Consider the following 17,583-nt stretch of genomic DNA (forward strand, 5'->3'; position numbering starts at 1 on the left):
CTACTTGGAAACGCTTACATGTTAAGTCGTACTACACCCGCTATATTTACCAGACATTGCCTCTATAAATTATCTCTTGTTCCGATCGATGGCACACCACATGAGCTTCCATTATTATGAAGATGCTAAAAAATAGGTCTACTCTTGGATAGCCTCAAAAGACGTGTTGTTTTTCCGATGTGGAATTAAAATGCTACCAGAAAGATGGAAGATAGTAGTAGCTAGCGATGGACAATACAATACTTTCAATGACATGATTTTTAATACAAATAATAATAATAATAATAAATCGGCTTTATTGTAACTACAAATATACAAAGAGAAATAGATATAAAAAAAGAATAAGAAAAAATAACAAAGGTAAACATATTGCGAAAAGCAATGCCACCTCATTCAGGCGAAGTCTAGCTAAGAGCTACTCATACTCAACCAAAATGAGGCACACTACATTTCAAAATAAAAGTATACAAACAGCTGTCTGTTTACTATTTTTTTTTAAATAAAGCATTAAATTTCACTCAATAGCGAGAACTTATTTAACATCCTATTAATTCTGCATTAATATTAAACTCAACGAACGCATAGATCCTATTATTTCCCAAAGGTTTTGTAAGTAATTTTTAAGGGTGATCTGCAGACCCTATTGTTTACATCCCGTCGATATCTTCAGAGCTCTACAGGTAAACTTTATAATTGTTGCTATTAATTATTGAGTTTTGTAATACAAATTTATTCATGGAATTCTGAAGATATTGAAATAAAACTGAAGAAATGTGACAACCCGACATCATGAAGTTTCTGTTATGAAAAACGTATTTTACGACGGTATATACCCAACAACCTTCCGGGTTCATTTTAGAAATATTTCAATTGCTTTGAGCATAGCAGTATTGAATTAATTGCACATTTTCCAGTTCACCGACCGTGTAATTAAACATTACTTTCAAAATTATAAAGACTACAAAGTATCTGAAAGATACATTTGCATGCATTGCCTGCCACCCATCTTGATGAGGTTGATAGTGCAAATAAAAATTGTAATCTGAACCTGAACAATCGTACAAAAATTAATTTTCTTGGAATCGTGACTACACTTTTCGAGGTTACAAGGTTCTCAGTACTACAAAGCTTAAGTGTCATAAAATAAGGTAAAAAGTTAATAGAATTCAATTATTATTAAATATCTTATAAAATATAACTCAATGAGACAAAAGAATTTAAATTAATAGCTATATAAATGTGTAAGTATTTATTTAACGTAAAAGAAAATTGAATGGTCATATTTTATTAAATTATATTTATTAAAAATTGATTAAAAATATTCTAGAAGTCCAAAAATAACAAAAAGTTCATACGATGTGCTTTTTCCGTAATTTCATTTATTTTGTAAATATTGATATAAACCAAGTATAAACTAATCGGTCAACTGTGTGCAATATCTGCAAAAAATAAGAAGGGTTGTCCAAATACAATTTTTTTGAAAAATCGTCCTTTTCCGGGGATGCTGAAATTAAAAAAATTAAAATTATATTCAGGTATACCTCAGATACTAGTTACATGTTTTTTTTCATTTTGATATGGAGATACCTACAGAGAATCAGTAGCGCACAAATCTACATGATTTTTTGCGAGTAAACCAGAAAATTCAGAAAATGGATGCTTTAATTAAATCAGGATACCTCCAAATTCTTAGCTCTCCACATCTGAAACTGCAGTAGAAAATAAAATTTAGTTTTTCCTGGAATATTTTTATATTTGAAAATCTTTGAACATTATAAAAATGACATATTTCTTTTACAAAAAAACGCAACATTTATTTTTTTTAAAAAAAACTTCAAGTTTGCGCAATGGAGGTTCAATTTAGTATTCTCCATGTTAGATTGGATAAAATTGCTTAATTTCCAAGAGATAGCAATTTTACGATAAAGCTGTATTAGAACAATCCCTTCAATTTTCATAACAAAAACTTTTGCTTACGTTTAATCGATGTGTAACTGAACACCATATATACAGGGTGTTTGTAAATAAGTGCGAAATATTTTAAAGGATAGTTGCCGACATTATTTTGTGAAAAAAAGTTCATATATACGTAGGTCAAAATATCTTCGTTTCTGAGATACAGGGTGTTTAAATTTTAATTTTTTATTTATTTTTATAAATTATTTCAAAGAGTTTTAAAGATATTGTATCGAAATTTAATGGTTGCAACCTACTAGATAATGTATCAATAGAAATTAAAAATACGCAACTTGCACTAAAATATGTTTTATTTTATTCCTGAAAAACGGTGCATTCTACGAAAAAAATTGAAGTAACCAATTTAATTCAGAATTGATGGGGGATTTCTAAAAAAATATCAAAACTGGAAAAAGTCAGTGGCGTACCATATTTTTATTAAAAAAAGGTTGTAGCACGCCACTGGTGTAAGTAGAAATAGTCGGATCACCCCAAAAAATGTACATTTATCTCTCCGAAGCGTTTTAAAAATTTCGAGTCAATATCTTTAAAACTGAAATAATAAAAATAAACAAAAAATTTAAATTTAAACACCCTATATCTCGGAAACGAAGTATATTTCGACCTATGTTTATATGAACTTTTTTTCATAAAATAACTTCGGCAACCACCCCCTAAAATATTTTACACTTATTTTAAACACTGTATAATGTCCGACAGAACCATATGGATTTTTTTTATATTTTAAGTTGGAGTAATTTATAAAGAGCAGAAATGTCCGTACTTTCAAACATTTTTTGTAGGGGGTGCAACAGATGTGATATTATAACGTTGAGACCTTAAAATTAAAAGTTCTTGTAATCTATAAAACCAAAATCAATATGTTCACTAAAACGATTAAAATTTATAGATGTTACGTTTACTGTAGAACTTAGAGCTACATTTTTTTGGTTGTATCACAATAAAAAACAATCATTTAATCGGGAACCAGTTGGTGGTGTTTGAATATTAAAGATACTTAACCAAGCGTTGAAACAATGTAAAAACGCCAAACTACCAAGTATTCTTCTGGAACTGCAGAAAGACAGATTGTATGAAACTAAAATATTTTTTAACGTATGTTCTCATATGTTTAAAGGTACTAAGCTAATTCACACAATACATTGTAATCCATGGAATAGTTGTTTCCCGTAATATCAGCAGCTAACGATCTTGTTTGTGGGCTTAGATATGTTTTGCATCTAGATATTGAAGAACATTGTTTGATTTCATTGATATAATTGTTTAGAACAAATATTTTTAATTTATTTGCATGAACTTGAACTGGAACATGATGTATTTCTGGCTATAACCTTTGTCCCTATACCATCAATTATCTACCTCAATATGATTCGAAAGAGATAGTTTTCTTCAGTATTCCCCCATCGTGGTATTCTGTGCTATCTCATGTTCCAAATACAGAGTTTCTTAATCTCGTGCTAATGTATCTCCCTGTTTGCTGAGTGTATACCTGTATTTCGTCGCATGTACAAGGAAAGCTGTAGACACCCCGGTGTATAACCTCCTTGGAGTATATCGTTTCTGCAGCTTATCTTGGAAAAAGCTGACTATCTTCTTTGAAATATTTTAGACAGTACTAATATCCTGTTTTATCAGTAAATCCTTATTGTTGCCTCTTACTCTTAGGCGTAATATTGATGACTTGTCCAATATTCCCATTAATGTAATCACTTCGTTCAGTTACATTTCCACATGGATGGTTTTCTGTAAAAACTTCGAAATAGAATATAATTCTTTTGATTAGGATTAAGAACCGTTTTCTTCCAGCTCCATAGTGAGGCTGATGTTTGGAAATATTTTATTAAAGTAGGAAAGAAATCGTTTTATGACGTTATTAGACGTGACGTCTGGTGATAAATATTCTGTGGACATATCTGAAAATAGATTTTGCTTTTATAGTTGCAACTTCTGGGCTTTCCTCTAGAAGGTTTCTCAAGCTGGATATACTGTCAACTCATAGCTACTAAAGGAGAAAATTTATCTACTCCAGAATTTTCTCAAGTCAAGAACACGATCTTTGGCGACGAAACGCATTTCCATCTTTCATTCATTCCTGAATTAAAGGCAGAAATGCGGAGAGTTATCAACGAAATACAGAAGCAAGTATGCGAAAGCGTGATACAGAATTTTCTTAAAATCGGTATGCTCTTTCATATTTAATAGCAATATCTACACTTTAAAAACATGTTTGCCAACTATTTAATTAATACAATCTTTTGTCCTCATATGAAATCCTGCGTTTCTTTTGGGACACCCTTTAGATGCGTTGAAAATGTCCGTTAGCGTAAATAGTAAATCATTTATCCTTAACCGGATCAATAATTGATCCCATCCCTAAAACGTAATCGACATTTCTAAGTGAAACCTACTTCAAAGACAAATTGATACTGCTTCAAACGACCATACTAAAAGGTAATTTATTCAAATATGGAACAAAGGCCATCATTTGCAATAATAATACTTTTATTTAATGGCTCTGTAATTGGAAGTGGCTTTGCGAACGGTAACAAATTTTAACACTATTAGCAACAATTAATCAGAATATAGTCATTTGCAAAAGTTTTCTTAATGCGTCGTTGCGAAACGCGGTGACATTTAAAGCACTCAAAGCTGTATATGCTGCATTTAATACTTAATTAATTATTATTTAGCTATCGCCTAAAGCTCCCTCTTCCGTTTCTAAATAATTAACAAGACAATGTTAGCAATTAAATGCCTTGCATAGATTAGTATGCTTCTGTGCAATGATACGTTGTAAACACATTTGCATTTCAAATAATAGGCTCTAAAATGTCTTAGAATCGCCACGGGGTAACTTGATCGCTTTATGTTGAAGAATGGAAATTTAACGTGTCATTAGTGTGGTAAGTATGAAAGTACAGGTTCATTTTTCACTCGTAACATTATTTTAACTTGGAGATAAATTTTACCATACGGAACCAGGCAACACCATTTCGTACCTACGTTGTACACAAACTGTAGTATATTACTAAGGGACATTTTACGGATCGAATACAATTAATTATTGTCTAAAATTATCATATTAATATTAGTCCGTAATGCTTAAGACGTTTTTTTGCGAGAGTAGATTAAATATATACAGGGTGTCCGGAAATTCATGCAACAAAATTTGGTCACAGATTCTTAAGACAAATTTAGGAGATCCGTATTTTTTCTTTTTGCCAACTGGCCCCCTCTTTCGGAGTTATAGAGCGTATTTATATACGAGATCCAGCAGAGTGTACGTCTATGAATGGTCACTATTATTCAATGTCTTTGGCTTCATACGTCCACACCGGCAAAGAGCGACCTGTATATCACAGGTACTATGAATTCCCGATCTATTACGAATAGATTGGCCGCTAGAATTCTTCCTCAGTTGATCCACCAGACATATACCGGTTTACGACTTATGAATATTCATGAGTACGTGAGACTAGGTGTTTACTAGATGTTCCAAGTACACTTCAATTATAAAGTCGCCACAAGTTATAACCTACATTACGCTTTCCATATTTCCATACGCACCAGTACACTACGTAAGAGGAACGCGAGATCACGCTTCCCACCTTACTATGCAGGCCTAAATGCGCGCGCAGTGAACACTTACGCTATATTACTTATGACGAGGTTTCAAGCAGCTTCAGTCGTGAAGGTGCCTTTTCAGTCACCACTGAAGATACTGACAGTGAAGACCGGCGCAACGTTTAGAGGAGATTAGTTACAGAGGCCACTAGGGAACGTCTCAAAGAACAATCATTGCCTGAGGAGCGGTTTTATTCGCAGAGGCCTTAGAATCATCCACCACAACCGAAATCAACATCAAGGTGGGCCTAGGGATTGTGAGAGTGGGCCAATCCCCACAAAACCAATTACAAGGTCATGTTACCGATTCTTAACTAAGTCTAAGTCTGCAATTTTTCATTATGCCCTTGATAATTCAATGGAATTACTATATCAAAATGGATAATATTAATATTAATAGTTTTTCCTTAGTAGCAGAACTATAATAAATAATGGGTGTGCCAAACTTTACGCAAGAAGTAATTTTGATAGAAAACAGCTTTTTCATTAAAAATTGTTGATACAGCATTCAATATCCTCCTTCAAGGCGGTGGTCGTGGGCTTGTTCGCACCAAAGAAAAAAGTCTAACGGTCGCATGATCTCGGCGGCCAGTTCCTATCATCAAAACGGGAAATTACACGACTAGGAAATGCTGTATGGCATGTGTAGCATCGTCTTATTAAAACCACATGTTGTCTACATCAACATCTTGCAATTTAGGTACAAAAAACTAGATTGTCATTGTTATTGTTAGAGAGTACCATTAACTGTTATTGCCTGACCAGCCGCGTTTTCGAAGAACGATGATGCCTCCAGTCAAAAATCCACACCAAACAGTGACACGTTGTAGATGCATTTGTTTTTCAACAATTACTTGCAGATTTTCTGAACCCCAGATGTTTTGTCGATTAACGAAACCATGAAGATTTATAATGAACTTCGTCGCTGAAAATGATTTTGTTCGAAAAATCAGCATCCACTTGCTGTTCCATAATATAATCAACGAACTCTCTTCGCTCTGCGTGGTCAGTAGGTTTCAGTTTTTGAATCAATTGAACTTTGTAAGTATGAAGATGCAAATCCTTCATGACGATACACTATAGTAGGCAAGGCGAAAACCTCGCTTTCGTGGGAGAAATTTTCCGACTCGATTTTTTTGCATATTCAGATTCATGAGATGTTCCTTAACATGAATCGAGATGATGCCGGCCGGAAATCTGGTGCCGATTTGTTTAAACAAACTTTTTTTACACAAATTGTAAAAATAGGTTTTTCAATTTTTTTTTAGGCTTTTTGGCACATAAACAAAAAAGTTGCTAAAAATGCGAAAATTACGATTTTCAACGGCCGATTTCCGGATTAAAAATTGTTATTTTTTATATTGCCAGGTGCCTAAATTAAAGTTTAAACATCCCCCTACAAGATGATGAAGAGTTTTTGGGACTCGCATTATTCTAAAGCCTTGTTTTTTAATCGTTAATAAAGCGCTATGAGCCGCGCGCGCGCCTCTCTCATACGCGGATTCGCTATTTCGTCTAGCGGATTCGGCTTATGTTCTTTAAATTTAGCATTCTAAGAACTATTTCTACTCATAAAATAATGTAAAAATTGATTATTTAAATTTCATAATTCGTAATAATTTTATTTAATTAATTCAAAATTGTACGAATAGAGTGCAGAAAAAAATAAAAGGGCAATAGTATCAAATACATTTGATTTTTATTAAAGAACATTTATTTAATACTGCATATTATTATTATCACAGCTTACACATTTATTCAATCATAAAAATTCTCACACTGTTCTATGTTACAACTACATAAAGGTACACAAGTGACATAGTTTTTCCTACAAGAACAAGCTTAAGTCTTACTTAAGTTTTTTGTACATTTACATTATTTAACTACCCACACAGCACAATGACATTCGTAGGATGTACTGAGGATAACTTCTCAGGATGTATAGGATATCCTCGGATAGGTACACGATCACCTCAGGATGTACCAGGGATATCCAAATGGAACGTCCTGGGATTTGCTCGTAACGTCCTGAGGACATCCGTCTGGCTATCTGCAGGAGATTATCAGGTTATCAGTGATCAAATGAGGACGTCCTAGGATTTACTGTGTTTGTCCTCAAGACATCAGCCGGGCTATTATCAGGTTATCAGTGGATCAAATGAGGACAACGTATGCTTTACTGTTGATGTCCTCAGGACATTAGCTGGGCTATATACAGCACATTTTTAGTACTTATTGGGCTAATAAAAAAAATTACAGGGTGGTATTAAATATTTCTATAGATCAAATACGTACCTAATTTCCAAAACATTTGCTTGCCATTTCCACTCAATCTAATATTTTTTATTAAAAAAAAATATTGACAAAAAAATGAAAAGGGAAATCTGATCATTTATCTATTCGGTTATAATACGAGATTTGATATCTTTGAATACCACTGGAATAAAAATTAACAATACAATATTTTGGATCTGTCGATTAGATTCGTCATAAATATGTAAAGGGTAGTTTTAAAATTCTCTTTTCATGAGATTTAAAGACATTTTATATTTTTCTGCAAGAAGTATTCCCTCGTTGATACACGTATGTATTTTTTAAACATTTTACTCACCCACTTACTAAAATCTGACGAGAAAATTCTGTAACATAGCCACCCGCAGATATTTTTCTGTTTAAGACAACAAATACTACAGACAAGACTACATACAAGTTTTCAGAAACATCTCCAAATTATTTAGATATACACATCAACGGTTCATATTATTCATAAAACTGGTTTGAGGCATTTTTTTAAACTGGAACAAATAAGACCTAAAGTACTTCATGAGAATAAAATATAAACTTTAATAGCACTTATTTTTAAACTGAGTTCTTGAATAAAAAAATAAAATTGAACTGAATTTTTTTATTCATTGCACATTATAAATATAAACTTAAAAAGCAAATTTCACATGTACTTATATATATATATAATCAACTCTTTCTATGATACATATAACCAACTTTTTTATTACAGAATATAAACAAAGTTATATACACAACTAAGTTATTATTTGTATTATATGTATAACTATTCCTTATGTGCTGTTGATCTGGTCTCTTTTTATAGTCTCTCATTTGCATGCCGCGACATGTTTTAATGCCCTCCCCATTATCTTTTTCTGGGCAATTTTTTGTGCAATGTGCTTGTGAAATTCCAGCTGTAAATTTGTAGAAAAAGTATGTTAATAATACATTTACATTGTAGACGAGTGACAAAACAAAAATTTTCATTAAATACATTTAACGAGACTATTCTAATTTCATGAACTATGGATTATAATCTGTTGATATTAAATTTAATTCTATTATTCTAATAGATAATACGTAATTCTGCCTACGATTTATAATGAATCCTTATAACTCACAATGTTGGTACAAATATTACAGACAGAGAACTATAATAAATTAATTAAATTTATGGGATACAATTCTTTGTCAGAACACCTATATACAACACATCCAAAACTAAAAATTATAGGTTTGAACATATTATGTAGATTTGGTGATACTACTTATACACATCTATTACAAATAGTGATAAAAACTATTCTAATTTTTGAATGGTATTAGGCTCTATATAAAAAATATTTGAAAACATGTTTTTTTAATGCGTTCTTTAGGCATTATATAATTATTGCATGATACAAACAGTAAGAACAAAATTAGTTAATACTATATACGATTCTAACCTATATGTTTATTCTATGATATTAATACCTTAATACCAAAGGTAATTTAAATACTTACTTCTGCCAGCAGGTGGTTGATGCACGTCACTTAACTATTTTAACAAGCTTTAAATTTCATTTTCCACTTTTCAAATTAATAAAAACGTCATTGAGTCACGCACTTATAAAACAAAGAAACACAGAAAATGGCGAGATACGGGTCATGTCGTCAATATGTCATACTGCGCATGCACCATGCACTGTGCAAAGCCAAGAACCATCCCAGGATGGGATCACTCTAGAATTTGCCTAGGATATCCCAAAATTGGAGATTATTCGGCTTTTAATATCTTCATAGGATATTTCCAGGATATTTCCTGGGATATCCCCAACTAGGATATTGATAGGATCTACTTGTCTTATTTAAATATCATCAAGATATCCTGAGGAGTGAGATCCCCGATTAGGATATATAGGACTAAATGAGGATATCCCAGGGACGTCATGTGCTGTGTGGGTAAGTCTTTGGGTAATGGATCTTTGGTAATAAATTTAGGTAATAATTCACCTGTTTCATTTTGATAACCAAATATTGATATTGAGGAAAAATGGAACTTTTCCATATGTACGTTTGTAAAGAAGCTCTTAAGACGTAATTTCAATGCATCGGAAGTACATGGTATTTTACTTAAATTAATACCCATTCCGCTACAATGAGAGAAAATTAATTTTCTAGCTTCATCGGCTGTTTTGCCTTGCTTATTTATAGGTATAATCTTTGCAATGCATCAAACACTTCGTTGCTTAATTCAGACATAAAACATAAGCTGAAGCCGCTAGAAATAGCAAATCCGCGTATGAGGCGCGCGCGCGGCTTATAGCGCTTTATTAACAATTAAAAAACAAGGCTTTAGAATAATGCGAGTCCCAAAAACTCTTCATCATCCTGTAGGGGGATGTTTAAACTTTAATTTAGGCACCTAGCAACATCAAAATAACAATTTTTAACCCGGAAATTGGCCGTTGAAAATCGTAATTTTCGCATTTTTAGCAACTTAAATTGTTTATAACTTTATAACTATAAAACTAAATTTTAGAGGCATAGTGCATAGGAACTTTTTTGTTTATAATGTGCCAAAAAACCTAAAAAAAAATTTTGCGTAGTGAAAAAACCTATTTTTACAATTTGTTTAAAATAAGTTTGTTTAAACAAATGGGCACCAGATTTCCGGCCGGCATCATCTCGATTCATGTTAAGGAACATCTCACGAATCTGAATATGCAATAAAATCGAGTCGGAAAATTTCTCTCACGAATGCGAGGTTTTCGCCTTGTCTATAGAGAGTTCCTCGAAATGTCCAATTCTTGACCCCGGTGCCGAATTGGTCTTCCTGGACTCTCAGCAACACTCTCACAAACTGCTTCGATGTTTTGTGTTGAACAAATTGTTGAAGAATGGCCAGAGTGTTTAAGATCACTAATTGATCCCGTCTCCCTGAATTTTTCAATTGGTCTCTTCCCAGTTATTGAACATAAATCACTATTCCGATCATAGTTTTGTACGAAAATTGCGAACTATTGCTACCAAACCTTCATTATTTTTAAAATATAGCTTAACAATAGAAACGCGTTGTTCTTTTGTGTATCACAAATAGCGTAAAATTCAAATCTTGCGAGAATTTTGGGACACCCAATATGTAAAAACTATATCGATTATTCTACATCATTAATTCGTCAAAAATGAAAAAACCTATACTCTGCGTTACCTGCTTAATACATTTCAACCATGTATTAAATTTTGCACTTATAGATACAAAATTTAATTTTCTTACTATTTTTTTTTTGTTGCTATTTCCTCCAAAAAATAATAATATAATAATAACATTTTTCGATCTCTTACAGCAGCACTAATTATTAACAAGATAACAAAAAATTTCAAGGTTTAGCTGAAATTAAAAATAAAATAAAATGCACATAAATATCTACAATAATAAAAAAGGAACTTATAGGTAATAAGATTTGAATTAAGTATATTATATAGTATTGGTATATTGTTTAAAAATTGCTATAGGTAGTGAGTATATAAGGAATGAATAAAGATTTAACTTGCATTTGCACTGGAAAAGAAGGAAGGAAATATGGAGGTATATTACTAACACTAGCAAGTAACTACGGTTACGGTAAATTCTATCTAAATCAATCGACTAATTGCATCACGTAACTTTGCTAAAATTGAATTCATAAATATATTCTAATGATGTGGTTCAAACGTATATTTTTTACCAGAACCTCTTTTTTGCACACATATCAAAGACAACTTGTTTCAAAATTGTAGATTGTACGTTATGAAGAGGATGAAAAATAATTCAAGAAATCATTAATATTTTAAATCATTGAATATGGCCTAAATATATACAGGTTCGGAAAGTACCGATGGTCCATCTGTCGTTACGTGAGAGAGATAAAGTAAGACAATCCATGCGATAGAGAAGGATGGCTATAATGAAGGCGTCTCATAGTCACCGCCCGTTTCGCCCTTCCACAAATAAGATCCACTTCTTATTTGTGGAAGGGCGAAATAGGCGGTGACTATTAGACGCCTTCATTATAGCCATCCTTCTCTAACGCTCAGATTTCTATGACTTACTTTATCGCTCTCACTTAACGGCAGATGGGCCATCGATACTTTCCGACCCTGTATATTACCTCTTAAATTATATGTATGTTAGATTACAGCTTGTTTTTTTTATAGTACTAGAGTACCTAGCCAATAATAGTACATTCCTCTGATAATATTATGGATCATGTAATACAGCTGGTTGGCAATAGCAATTTTATTGAACTATCTAAAGTAATTTATTTTCTATATATTTAAGGTGGTAAAATAATGTTTGAGCATTGTTTAACAAAAATATTAGATATTAGATAAACAAATAAAATGTTCATATGTGTGTTTTTCTTAAATGTACAATTCCAAATTAAACAATAATTTAAAAATTTCAACCCAACTAATTATAATACAAATAAAAAAAATACAAATATTGCCATGAACATACAACCCAAAAATTGGGCAATAATCTTAAATTTGATTTTTTAATTTGGAACAGCACGTTTAAGGAAAACCCAGTGAACATTTTATTCCTAAAATTTGGTACAAACCACATTGATAGGGTGCATCCAGCGGCGTAGTTAAATATTAAGTAAAAAGTACGCTAACCAACTTTTGTCTAATTTGACATCAAAAAAAGTAAGAAATAATTTGATTTCAAAAACTAATCCGAATTAAATCAGTCAATCTTTTTTTTACAGAGGTGTTTATATTAGAAATTGATAGCATTAATTCGGATATTTTTTATAATTTCAAGGTCAAATAAAATGATTTGGCCCAATAATAAAAATTATTATCTGCATAATTGATCATAATTTGAAAATATGAACTGATTTAGTATAACTTTTATTTGGAACATATTTTTTGTATTGTTATTACCAGACCTACCGAAGAACCCGTCTTAAATGGAACACCTTGTACAATAAAACTCAGGAGCAATAACTGTTCGGATATAAAACACTGAAGAGGAGATAATCACTATAAAACTTTTTACCCTTTTTCGATAAGTAGGAATTTACGTTTCTTTGCGTTTCCATTTAACAAGCCCAGCCTACATACGCAGGCATTCAGCTACTTTCTTCACAAAACACACAAGCTAATTAAAGTAAACATATATTATAGCCGAGCGATAAACAAAAACTTGCAAAGGCAATTATTCACGATCCCGTACAAAGGCAGAGCCATCGGATTGTAAAGATCTGTACGTCTTCGTGGTGACAGCGGCGGTGTAAGGGCCGTCTGTCACTCGGGGACAGCCCGGCAACGGCGGGCGTGTTTCCCGTCTGCTGAGAGGCCGTCAAGAAGTTGGAGCCTCGATCGCATCATGCTTGAATTTACTTGAAATGCTTATTAACGGGCCTCGAAGTCTCTAGAGATAAATTGGGCGTTTGATAATTGAAAATACATTATTATTTATTTCAATTATAAAACCACGTGATGTATATTTATCTCATTTTTAAATGTGACAGTATCAATAAGGTCCGTGGAAGAACCGTATATAACATAAAAACCAGGAGCGAAATTATATGCGTTAACTTACAGGCTGGTCCATTTTCGATGGGAATTCAGGGTATTTCAGAAACTACTAAAGATATAATAAATCTGACACGACGTTCTCGAGCTCGATTTTCATGGCAAACTCGACTGTCAAATCAGAAATTTGCTATCTTTATTTGTTTGTCAGTTACAGGGCGTTTCTCGTTATCGTCACATTTTTTAACATATCTATATCTTAACTGTTAAATAAGTTAGAGTTAAAGTGAAAACTGTTCAAGACTAATTCTATGGCGTAGAATTGAATGCCGGTATTAGATTTTTTGTAGAGAGAAAAAAATAGAGGTGTTTTTTGCTTTTTAGCAATATATCACATACTATAGTTATTTTTACAAACACAGGAGGTACAGGGTGTTTTATATATAAATTATATATTTTTTCCTTTTTAATATGACTGGCTATGAAAATACAGATAAAACTATAATTCTTACTTTTACAAAACTCGCATCCGTTGTAAAAATATGACGTTTATTTTAAATGCACAACATTTGATAATCGTATGATAATATAATACTAACGAAATTTTATGAGAAAGGTGGATAGGAACAAATGGACCGATCAGATGGCCAGCTAGGTTACCTGATATGAGTTCGTTGGACTTTTTCATTTAGGGTTTGCTAAAAGACATTATATTTAAAATTCCTTTTAATAATATTGCAAATATACATTTAATGAATGCTACTCGAAGCGTTGCCAGAAGATGCGCGAAATGTGTGACAGTTGATGGACGGCAATTTGAACATTTAGCTACCATTTTTGAAAGTTTTTATTGAAGTAGGTACTTACTACTGTTTAATTTACGCTTAATATTGTAACTTGAGTTGAAGTGGAATAAAAATTTGAAAGCTCTGTCTTTTCTTATCTTTAATATAAATTTTAAATAAACGTCATATTTTTACAGTAGATATGAGTTTTGTAAAAGTAAGAATTATAATTTTGTATGTATTTTCATAGCCAGCCATATTAAAATGTAAAAAAAAATCGGATTTATATATAAAACACCCCGTATCTATTGTGTTTGTAAAAATAACTATAGCATGTGATATATTGCTGAAAAGCAAAAAAAAAAAATTCCATTTTTTTAGGTCATGACCAGCTACGATTTTCATTTAAAAAAATATTACTTTGGGTCATAAGTCCGGAATCTTAAGACGTAATAAAAATCTAATACCGGCATTCAATTCTACGCCAAAGAATTAGTCTCGAGCAGTTTTCACTTTAACTCTACCTTATTTAATAGCTGAGACATGTTCAAAACTGTCACAATAACGAGAAACGCCCTGTAACTCACAAACAAATGAGGATAACAGATTTCTGATTTGAATGTCGAGTTTGACATGAAAATCGAGCTCGAGAACGTGGTGTCAGATTTATCATATCTTTAATAGTTTCTGAGGTACCCTGAAATCCCACCGAAAATGGACCAGCCTGTACACAAATAAATCAATTGTTACTTTTTGGGCAATTTTGCAATATCCTTAACAACAGAAGAGTAAATATTCCAATGAATAAATAAATAACAACAGGCAATAGATATTTATAGAATCAGAGAAAATTAACAGCGACTGTTCTAGATAGTCAGGAATTGACACCGTTCATTAAAAATTAGTTTGTTCAATATCTATGTATTTTTAATTAAATCGTACTTTACGCTATATCCGGTTGTACCTAACGTGTGAGTATAAAGTTACGTATAAAATTCATGTGTTTTTAAATAATGTTTTTAAAAATTTTTGCAAAAACACGTCAATTAGTAAATTGAGTCAGTCTTCTTTTGGCGTAGGCACATTAGCCATATTGGCCAAATTGCGACCTGATGACGTAAACATGCAATGTTTTAAAAGGCAATCTCTACTTTTTTCTCATTTTTGGATTTAGCATCCAATTTTGAATCTTTTGATACACCATAATCAATACCTTTTATCTGCTCCCACTATTATAGTAAATAGAAATACATTATTTTTAAGAAGGTAAGTGGATTTTACCGTAGAAGTGGAAGTTGCTATGGACAACGAGAGGTGAGGTAACTTACCTTCCAAGGGAAAAAATAGATTTCGAGTTATAAATGCATATTTTATGAACAAATAAATAGAAATGAACATTACATTTTATTAATTATTATGATTGAATATTTACAGTAATTGTACAGTTATTACATTTAGTAATATTTATAAAATCTGGATAATTATTCCCCTCGCGTTTACTAATTGCCACATTTTTTTCAAAATGATTTGACCGCTCCATTTCAGTGACCGGAGGCTCAATATTATCTGACTTATCCATTAAACAGCATGATGCGACGTACTACTAGATCCTGGAGTTGAAGTGTCATTGTAAAGAATCCTGTTGGCTATTTCATTTTTGTTACTTAAACTGTCAGCAACATACCTTTCTGCAATTGTAGCTGATATCCACCCACCATGTCTCTTGATTGCTAATACATCAACTCCTGTATTAGCCAGTATAACGTTGCCTATATTCTTCGGAATGAATGGCCTGTATATGTTTCAGTATGTTCTAGTTCCAAAAACTGTGCAATCTTATTAAGAATCATAGAAAGGGTATTCTTGCCAAATGGTTGGTTGTAACATCTAGGTACCTGCTTGATAGCGCATAAAAAAGCTTGAAATTTCAGTTTTAATTCCCAATCTAATCTTGATATATTTCTTGAAATTTTCTAAGTGGGAAACAGAACCCAGACGAGAAGTAATTGTAAACGTACGTGACATACCATTTTTAGAATCTGGAATTGTAACTACAATAATGTCATCGAAATTTTTGAAATTAACGTCCAAAGTAAGTTTACATAACTCTTCAGAACGGCATGCTCCTGCAATGCCTAAGACCGTCACTATCTTCATTAGCAAATAATGTGTTATCGGGTGCCTGAACGAGAAAATCGTTGATTTGTTATTTTGTAAAAACGTTTGACTTTTTGAGTGTATAGCCGTCATTCTTACGTTTCAAAAATGCTCTCAACTTGGGGTATTTTGATATATCCGCGTTCTCCTCTATGAAAATAGTTGACTTAATCATTGAGCATTCATTCCACAAACTCGTCGGTGACTTTAAAGTTCTTGACTTCTCCATGAAATATGTTAGCAGTGACATTTCAGAAACACCAGCATTTTTGTTTGGCACCATTCTTTGAAATTTCTAATGCTCGTCCGTAGCGCACATTCGACTTCTCGGGCAATAAAAATTTCGCAGGCAGCATTTGCTGCACTTTCTATTTGAAAATCACTCATTCAGAAATAATATTCAAAACCAGCAAAATTGCAGCTTTTATGCATATAGCTTTGTTTATAAACACCTAAGAAACGACAAAGGCGACTTTGCAAGATTTCGAATAGTGTCAAAATGAATTGATTAAGAAATATCAAAAAATAAAACCTTTATTTCGTGAACCATAAAGAACTGTGGGAGCAGATAAATGTTATACCCCACACAGCAGTTAAATATAATTTACCAGTCTCGGACTCTATGCCAGCCCTCGCTCCGCTCGGGCGCAAAATCATCCTCGACTGATATTAATACTTACCTCCTTTATGGTGTAAATAACTATTTCTAGTGGTTTTCCCCTTACTGAAATCTTTATGTCAAATATTGAAAGTTGGCGACTTGATACGACCGGTCTTTTTCCAGGTTTTAATACGATATCTAATTTTATGTTGTCGTCCTCTCTTAAACGTCCAGATCTTTTGTTTGTATCCGATGATAAAAGTACTCCTATGTTGTTGCAAATCTATATAAAAAAGTATGTTTTCCTAAATTTTGTAAATATGAAAATAAAGTACGACCTTGGAATGTACGTTTAACGCACAAACATTAGTTATCAAATGTTGGACAAGATTAGATAGTATTTATTAAAATTATTAATTTTATTATTGGCGCATCCGCCATTTTATAGAAAAAATATGCAGCTGCTGACAAAATTATGTAACCATACCTATCTACCGCAAAATTGATTAGGCCTATACATTTTATTTAAACAATGATTACGCTAAGTTACAAAAGCAACACATATACGTATAGAAAGTATCTTGAAATAGGACACAACCAAAATTCAAGTGCAGTCAGCAAATGAATTTGAAAAATGTTCCTAAAAAT

The 17,583-nt window shown here is 32.2% G+C and overlaps 1 protein-coding gene and 1 long non-coding RNA gene across 2 annotated transcripts in view; one reads left to right on the top strand and one right to left on the bottom strand.

The window, feature by feature from the left end:
* LOC108917929 (protein Wnt-10a) overlaps nucleotides 1-17,583 on the top strand; it is a 97,939-nt gene that overhangs the window by 46,151 nt on the left and 34,205 nt on the right. The gene's annotated exons all lie outside the window — the stretch shown is intronic.
* Nucleotides 8,708-9,674, bottom strand: LOC111691893. The gene is made up of 2 exons (XR_002763081.1): nucleotides 9,391-9,674; nucleotides 8,708-8,801 (listed from the first exon to the last, which is right to left on the bottom strand). It is a non-coding gene; the product is annotated as an uncharacterized LOC111691893 (long non-coding RNA).

This window comes from Anoplophora glabripennis, unplaced genomic scaffold (assembly GCF_000390285.2).
Source record: "Anoplophora glabripennis isolate ALB-LARVAE unplaced genomic scaffold, Agla_2.0 scaffold66, whole genome shotgun sequence".
NCBI classification, from domain to species: Eukaryota; Metazoa; Arthropoda; class Insecta; order Coleoptera; family Cerambycidae; genus Anoplophora; species Anoplophora glabripennis.